Raw genomic sequence first — 7,432 nt, forward strand, 5'->3', positions numbered from 1 at the left:
TGTCTCCATTGAGGATCAGTGGGCCAGAGTTTATGGGGTTACCGAACCCAGAAGGAATGCAGGATGATGGCCATTCAACTTCCAGGAACACAGACCAGACAGAAAGCATTAGGAAAATCTATCAGCATTTCACACTCAGACTCCAGTGATTTGTTCTGTCCGTCTACATTCTTGTTTCGGGCTTCCTAGGTGGTGCTAGTGGCAAAGAACCCACCTGCCAATGCAAGTAGACGTAAGAGATTCGGGTTCGATCCCTGGGTTGGGGAGATCCCCTGGAGGAGGGCAATGCAACCCACTCAAGTACTCTTGCCTGGAGAATCCCATGGACAGAAGGGCCTGGCGGGCTACAGTCCATGGAGTTGCTAAGAGTCAGACACAACTGAAGCGCCTAGGGTAAGGTCATTCCCCCATGCACAAGGAATGAAGTCTCTCTTGAAGAGTATGCAGAAGGAAATCACCATATTAGGCAAGAGCTACATCACATAGACTTCCAGGTAGAGAAGAATCCTCAGCAGACGGATTGGTCCTTGTACTTTTCTCCTGGAACAACTATTGGGACCTCTTTGAAAAGCACATCATCAGTGGTCTATAAATAACCCTCAGTCTGCCCATCTATGGCTCCATTGTGAATCAACACCAGAGGATTTCACAATGCTGTCTCTCAACTGGACATATCTAAAGAAAAATCATCATCTTTGTGGGTATAAACCGTACCTCTGGCAAAACTAGTCAAGTCATTGAGGTAAGCTGATGTGCGCCCACCCCTTTCCTTGCTGTATGCAGCCTCAATGAATGACCATCAAAACCTTATGTGAATCTGAGTTCTACTCCCCATAAAAAGGAGCAATCATTTCAATCATCCCAGAAAAAGGCAGCTCGTGGGATAGGAAGCTGGAATTTAGAGGCTGACACCAGAGAGAAGAGTAACTCATCTCCTTCTTGGCTTCATTATTTTGGTGGATTCACCTGAACTCTCAAGAGGGCAGCTGGACAGGCTTTCTGGGACTGCTGTGATGGTTCTCACTACACAGAGGCAGCCCCACGCTAGGATAAGTGGGCCCTGAGCCCTCATGATCAAGTCATATCTTGCAAATGAGATTATATGAAGTCATGTTATTCTTCTTTGTTTATTTTTCTTGTTATCCCCAACCTGCCGTAAAGGCTGCTCTGAAGGATCCTGAGTTGTCTCAGTGTATGTGTGTGTGCTGGAGGGTGGGGCCACTGACTAGTGTTGGTGATGAGTGAGAAATCCCAAGGGAAAACTCCAGTCATCTCTCTCCACAGTCTCCCTTCATTGGTAAGCTTGGAGGAGTTTTCATTCATTAGTAAAGGCAGTAACTTTCTCCCTTAGAGTCTGGTGGAACAGGGAGGCCCTAGTCACCAAGTCTTCTTGGTGAAACACCAAGAAGAGAGCCCAAGACCATGCACCCATAGTTAGGTTATCAAAACTCGAGAATAAGAAGGCTGATCTAGAAGCAAACAGTTATAATGTTGGGACCCATTCTGTTGGCTGTATCTATTTTCCCAGGTAACAAAGTGGGTCCACCAATCATTGGTGGGAGTGAGCCTACCTTTCCGAGAGAGTGGCTCCATCCATGGATAGAAAGGATTCACCAAAGCTGGGAACCAAGCATGGCCTGCCATGTATCACCTACATGTGTTTTGGGGGACAGAGAAGGAGCCAAGAAAACAAAACAGAAATAACTACAGCTATTTTCTCAAGACTTGCTTCTCATCACCTCTCACACTCCTCAGGAGAGCCCCCAGGGGCACCATTTCCAAATGTCCTGAGGTATGTGACCTCCAGGGTGACAGAGGCCTGGGAACTGGAGCTGCTCTCTCCCGCAAGCCCACAGCCTCCAGAATCTCCCTGACATCTCTGCCATCTGGCCTTCTGTTCTGTAGAGCAACCCCCACAACTTGAGGCACATTTTGGGAGCAAACCAGAGAAGGAGACCACTGAGTGTGAATACCGATTTCAGGAAGCCAGTGCACTCAACCAGTGGTTCCCAGCCCTGCATGCACATTAGAATCACCTGTGGAGCTTATCACGCACCTAGGGCTAGACCCCACTGCCAGAGATTCTGACTTAATTGGTCTGGGGTAGGGCCCAGGCATGGATATGCTTTAAAATCTCCCCAGGTGATTCTAATGTGCAGCCAGGGTTGAGACCCACTATATTATATACAACAGGAGAGGCCCTCAGGCCTTCACTCAGATTCCAGTTACTCCTAATTTATATAGGCTTCTAACAATCCAGTTGTCTGGTTTCCTAGCTGGCATATGATTAAAAACTGCATATGCAGAAGGGGAGAAAAAGGCTGCTAAAGAAAAGACACTAAAACCAGCAAGATGTAACAAATGAGCGTCTGAGCACAAGTGTAAAGATAGAAAGCCTATAAAAAGCAAACACAGCACTCAACCCCTCCCCTCCCCAGCATATCCTATTTACAGTAAGGGCCTGAGGCGATCACTAGGTGAAGGTGGGAGGTGGGAGGAGGGCAGGCTTCAGTCTGAGGAAGTATTACTACCCCATTTTATGGATGAAGAAACCAAGACTCAAGGAGGATCACAGATGGGCTTGCTCAAAGTTGTACAAGCCCTGAGTTGCAGTGCTGGGATTTGAAGATCAAATGTGGGTCGGTGCTTAAAAGTCCACATATGTTGAAAGTGCCATATCTGCCTGTTTAGTATGACTGACATTTCTGATGACCCAACCCTCAGTATCCAGCTATTCAAGACGTTCATTCTAGGAATAGTTATACGCACACACACTCACAAATATATGCTTAACAGTGATGAAAGAACAGGGTATCCATTTGGGAAATAAATAAATAATACAAGTTCTTTCCCAGCTCACACCATTCATCAAAATGAATACCAGATGGATAAAGATGGAAATGAAACCATAAAGGTACTAGAAGAAAATATAAGTGGATATTTTATAATCTTACAATGGGGAAGGACTTTCTAAACATGTCAACAAAAGCAGAAACCATAGAGGAAAAGATTGATAGATTTGACTACATTAAAAATTAAAAACTTCTGTACATCAAAAACTACCATAAATTGAAAAAATATTCAACCTCGCTAGTATTCAAAGAAAGGCAAATTAAAACAGCAATGAGAGGTCTTTTTTTTTTTCCTGATCAGATTGGCAATGATTAAAAAGAATGATAATACAGAGAGTTGGTGAGGGTGAGGGGAGGGAGTTGGAGGGAGTGTAGAGTGGTACAGTCTTTCTGGAAGGCATTTGGGCAGTATGTATGAAAAAAGCCAAGAAGACACGTAACTTTTGACCCAGTAATTGTATGTATAAAAGTTTATCCAAAGGAAAGAATGGATCTACTACACACACATGCACATATAAAATGTATATAAGGATTTTATTCACTGAGGCACTCTTTGTAATGTTGAAAATTAGAAGCAACCTAGCTGTTTAACAAAATGAATTAGTCAAATAAATTATGCTATATACATAAGACATAATATTTTGTGGCTGCCAAAAATGATGCTGTATAGACATACAGGCCAGTGGAATAGAATAAAGCCCAGAAACAGATTCAAATATATATGAGAATTTGGTATATGATAAATGCCAAGTCAGTGAGGGAAAGATAAGATTTTTAATAATGGTGTTTGACTAACTGGAAAAAGACAGATGCTAGAGTAGCATTTCACATAGTATACCAGGATAAGAGTCAGTTGGTTCAAAGGTTTAAAGGCACAAAATAAAAACATTAAATCACCAGAAGAATAAAAGAATTCCTTTATAATCTTGGAGTAATGAAGGCCTTTCTAATTGATTCAGTAATTCAGAAGTCATAAAATAAAAGACTGATAATATATCTATATAAAAATCTTTTTAAAAAGTCTGCATGGCAAAAGCACAAAAAGCAAAAAACAAAAAGACTAACTAGAAAAAAACTGCAACCTATTTCACAAAGGGTCAATCACTCTCACATAATTTGTTTCTAGATATCAAGGAGATCAATAGCCCAATAGAAAAAAAATGCCCTTTTTCAGAAAAAAAGAAATACAGATGGCTTTAAAGAATATAAAAGGATGTTCAATTTCATTATTAATAATGAATGCAAATTATAGTTGCAATGACTTTTCACCTATCAGATTTATACATATCCAAAATACACTTGATTGGGGGAAGTTGTAGGGAAATAGGCACCCTCATACATTGCTGGTAGGAACAGAAAATGATGCACCCCTATAAAGGGCAATATGGCATTTTCTATTAATGTTGCTAATGTATTTACCTATTGACTCAACAATCTCACTCTGAATTTTCCCTGCAAATATATTTGGACACATACAGAAATGATATATGTATGTATTATAACATTACTTGTAATAGTAAAAGATTGGAAATAACCCAAATGTCTGATTATATGGAACTGGTTAGATATTATTGTCTATCTTCCCCATAAAATGCCAGGAACTATATACTGATATAAAAAAGTCTCCACTACTTACTATTAAGTTTCTATTTTAAAGCACAGTACCTAATAACTACATAGTATGCTAACTTCTTTGTAAGAAGGGGCAAGGTATATATAATTGCATTTCCTTGTATTTTCAAAAAGGGGCACTGTAACTATTACAAGTGGGACCTACAGAAAGGAAATCAAGAAACCAGGTGAAGAGGGACATGAGTGCAAGCAAAAATTCTCAATTATACTTTTTAATACCATTGTGATTTTTGAACTGTGTGAAAGTATTGCCTATTTTAAAAGAAAACTAATTTAATACATAATTGTGCAGATTCACTTGTGTTGACATGAAAAGATTTTCCAAATGGACTTAGTGCATAAATTAGAAATACATACAGAATAATCTAAATTTTGTCTTTCAAAAATCATGTTATCTGTAAGGTTGTATTCTTATATAATAATTTCCATAATCTTGGGAAACAGGAAAGCTTTAGCCATAAACAAGTTCATCACATTGTATTTAATTAAAAAAATTCTGCAAACAGCCTAAAATGTAACAACACAGGTATTAAAGGTGGTACGGGATCTGTGAATAGTTTCAATTAGAAATAATAGAAAAATGTTTATTACTGTGAGAGATTAACAGTATGTCAAAAAGTATATATAATGTGCATATAAAGCAGCATATACAATATAACTGTTTAATAGAAAAAAAAATACATGTTTAGAAAAACTGGCGGAAGATACATGCCAGGGTATTTGTTAATTGTAGTTATCCCTGCATATGGAATTATAGGTGTTTTGTTTGTTTGTTTTCATTTAAATGGTCAAGATTGTCACACTGTTCCATAATAAACAATGCCTTCTAAAATGAGAAGAAAAAATAAATAAATAAAGCACTAAGGAATTTTTAATGCTTTTTTAAAAAATAATGCTTCAAGAGTTAAATTCTAAACTACCTTAAAAAGTCACCTACCTGAAAGGAGAGTCTGGCTAAGTAAGGTGGGCTACCTTCATCTGCTGATGATAAGTCTTGGTCCTAGCTGAGGTTCTCATTCTGTCCTTCCTCCCGTTGAGTCTTTCCTGACTACAAGGGTGTCGGCCACCACGCTGGGACCAACAGCACTGCCCACCAGTATAGGACAGCAAGAAACTGCAAAACCACAAGACCCACCTCTCCTCACTCCCACCCCAGAGAATCACTGGTCCAACCACTTGCCTTCTGGTACCTTCCGGCAGCTGAGCTAATAAACCTGCTGGGCTGGAAGGTGGCAGGTGGGCAATGTTGTGGGTGACATGGCCGGGCAGGCAGATTTTCTGCGAAAGGAAGGCGTGGCTTTCAGGTGGGGCATCTCTCAGGCAGATGCCCTCTGAGAGGCTTGGGGGAAAAGAGGAGGGGCCTGAGGCCCAGGTAGCCCCCCAGGCCCTTCACCTTTCCTGAGAGTTTACTACAACCATCTTTTACCTGGTCTTCTGCTCTGTCCCTACCTTGTCCAACCTGACTTCCAAGCCCCTGCCACTCTTATTGAAATATACCTTATTATTTTATTCCTGGGATCAAAACATTTTATCTGAAATCAGCACTTCTCAAACTTTTCCGCTAAAGTACACCAACAGCAGACAAAAGAAATGCCTTTGGTTCCCCCAGGGGACCTCACAGCCTGAAGCTCCTGCCAGCACACCCAAGCTCTCTTTGAAGTCTTCTGTTTTCTCTTAAAAATCCATGAGAATTTTGCATGCTATTCCATGATATATCTGAACTTCTCTTAATATGAAGATGTTTAAAATTACTCACCTCAAGGAAAACTGATGCTCCTGAAAGAAATATTGTGTTTATCCAAAGGCTCAAATATCCTCCTTGGAGAAGTACCTATAGCATAAAATCCAAACTCCTGACAGGCAAGGCTCTATAAAATTTGGCCCCCACAAACCCTCCTGCCTTCCTCCTGCACACTGTCCAATTGCACACTGTCCAATCACTGGGCCCCCGGGACTCCTGCCATGTCCTGATTTGCCAGGTTCTTGCCAGTCCCTGCATTTTTGCTCAGGCTCTTCCTTCCTGGGGACCCCACTCTCTACCTGCTGACAACCCACCATTCCTAAAAGCCTTCAGGGAGATTAAATGTCACTTTCCACATTACATCTCCTCTGATGGTCCTGACAAATGCGAAAGCAGCCTGTGCTTTGGGATCAGAAAGCTGGCGTTTAAGTTGTGACTCCCAACTCTTAAGACTGGACAAATTATCTAACTTCTCTGACATCTCATTTGTAAAATAGGGAACAACTGTGCTTCTTTCACAGGACTATTCTAGGGAGTAACGAAAATTCAAGCAACAGTGTCATGCCCAGCCTGCACTCCCCTACACTCCTCCAAAACTCCTAGAGCAGTCTTTACACCACTTAGGGAAAGAGCAGGTGTTAACGCATGCATGATTTTTCATAATGGCTTATTTTCCCCCAATAGATCAGTGGTTCCCAATGTCCCGAAGAAGTTTCTTATATTACCCCCATGACCCCATGTCTTGAAAGATTTTGGTTATTAAATCAAACACATTTATGGAGGAGTACCCGCTTTTCTAAGTTCTCTGTCCCATGAAGCTTTCTGAACACTGAGAACTGTTCCCAGCCTCCCCTCTCCTGCCGCACTTGAGGGGCTCTGAGCAGGCAGCCACCCACAGAGACCATAAACACCTCAAGACTGCAGCTCCGGCTCCACACTTCCCACAGCACCTTACTCAGCGCCTTGCTTTAAGAACACACCTAGTAACTGCTTGTGGCATAAACAGAAAGTTCCACCCAGATGACAGTGGGGGAGAGTCCTGTCTAAATGAGCCAGGTCTGTGTGCAGAAAGGGGGCATTGTTATGGGAGGCAGGCAGTGCTGGAGGCCACCCTTCTCCCCCGATCCGCCCCAAGCAGCAGGCACCCCCAGTTCTACCAGCTGGCCTCCAGCTTCAGTGTGTGAGCCGATTAAAAAGCGCCCTCTCT

General features: G+C 41.8%; 1 long non-coding RNA gene across 1 annotated transcript in view; it reads right to left on the reverse strand.

Moving 5' to 3' along the window:
• The window catches only part of LOC133245988 (uncharacterized), a 32,756-nt gene extending 25,582 nt beyond the window's left edge, over window positions 1–7,174 (reverse strand). The window contains exon 1 of the long non-coding RNA XR_009735836.1: window positions 6,241–7,174. This is a non-coding gene — a long non-coding RNA (uncharacterized LOC133245988). The remainder of the gene's footprint in view (window positions 1–6,240) is intronic.
• Between the last annotated feature and the right edge of the window lie 258 nt (window positions 7,175–7,432).

Source organism: Bos javanicus, chromosome 1, assembly GCF_032452875.1.
Source record: "Bos javanicus breed banteng chromosome 1, ARS-OSU_banteng_1.0, whole genome shotgun sequence".
Lineage (NCBI taxonomy): Eukaryota > Metazoa > Chordata > Mammalia > Artiodactyla > Bovidae > Bos > Bos javanicus.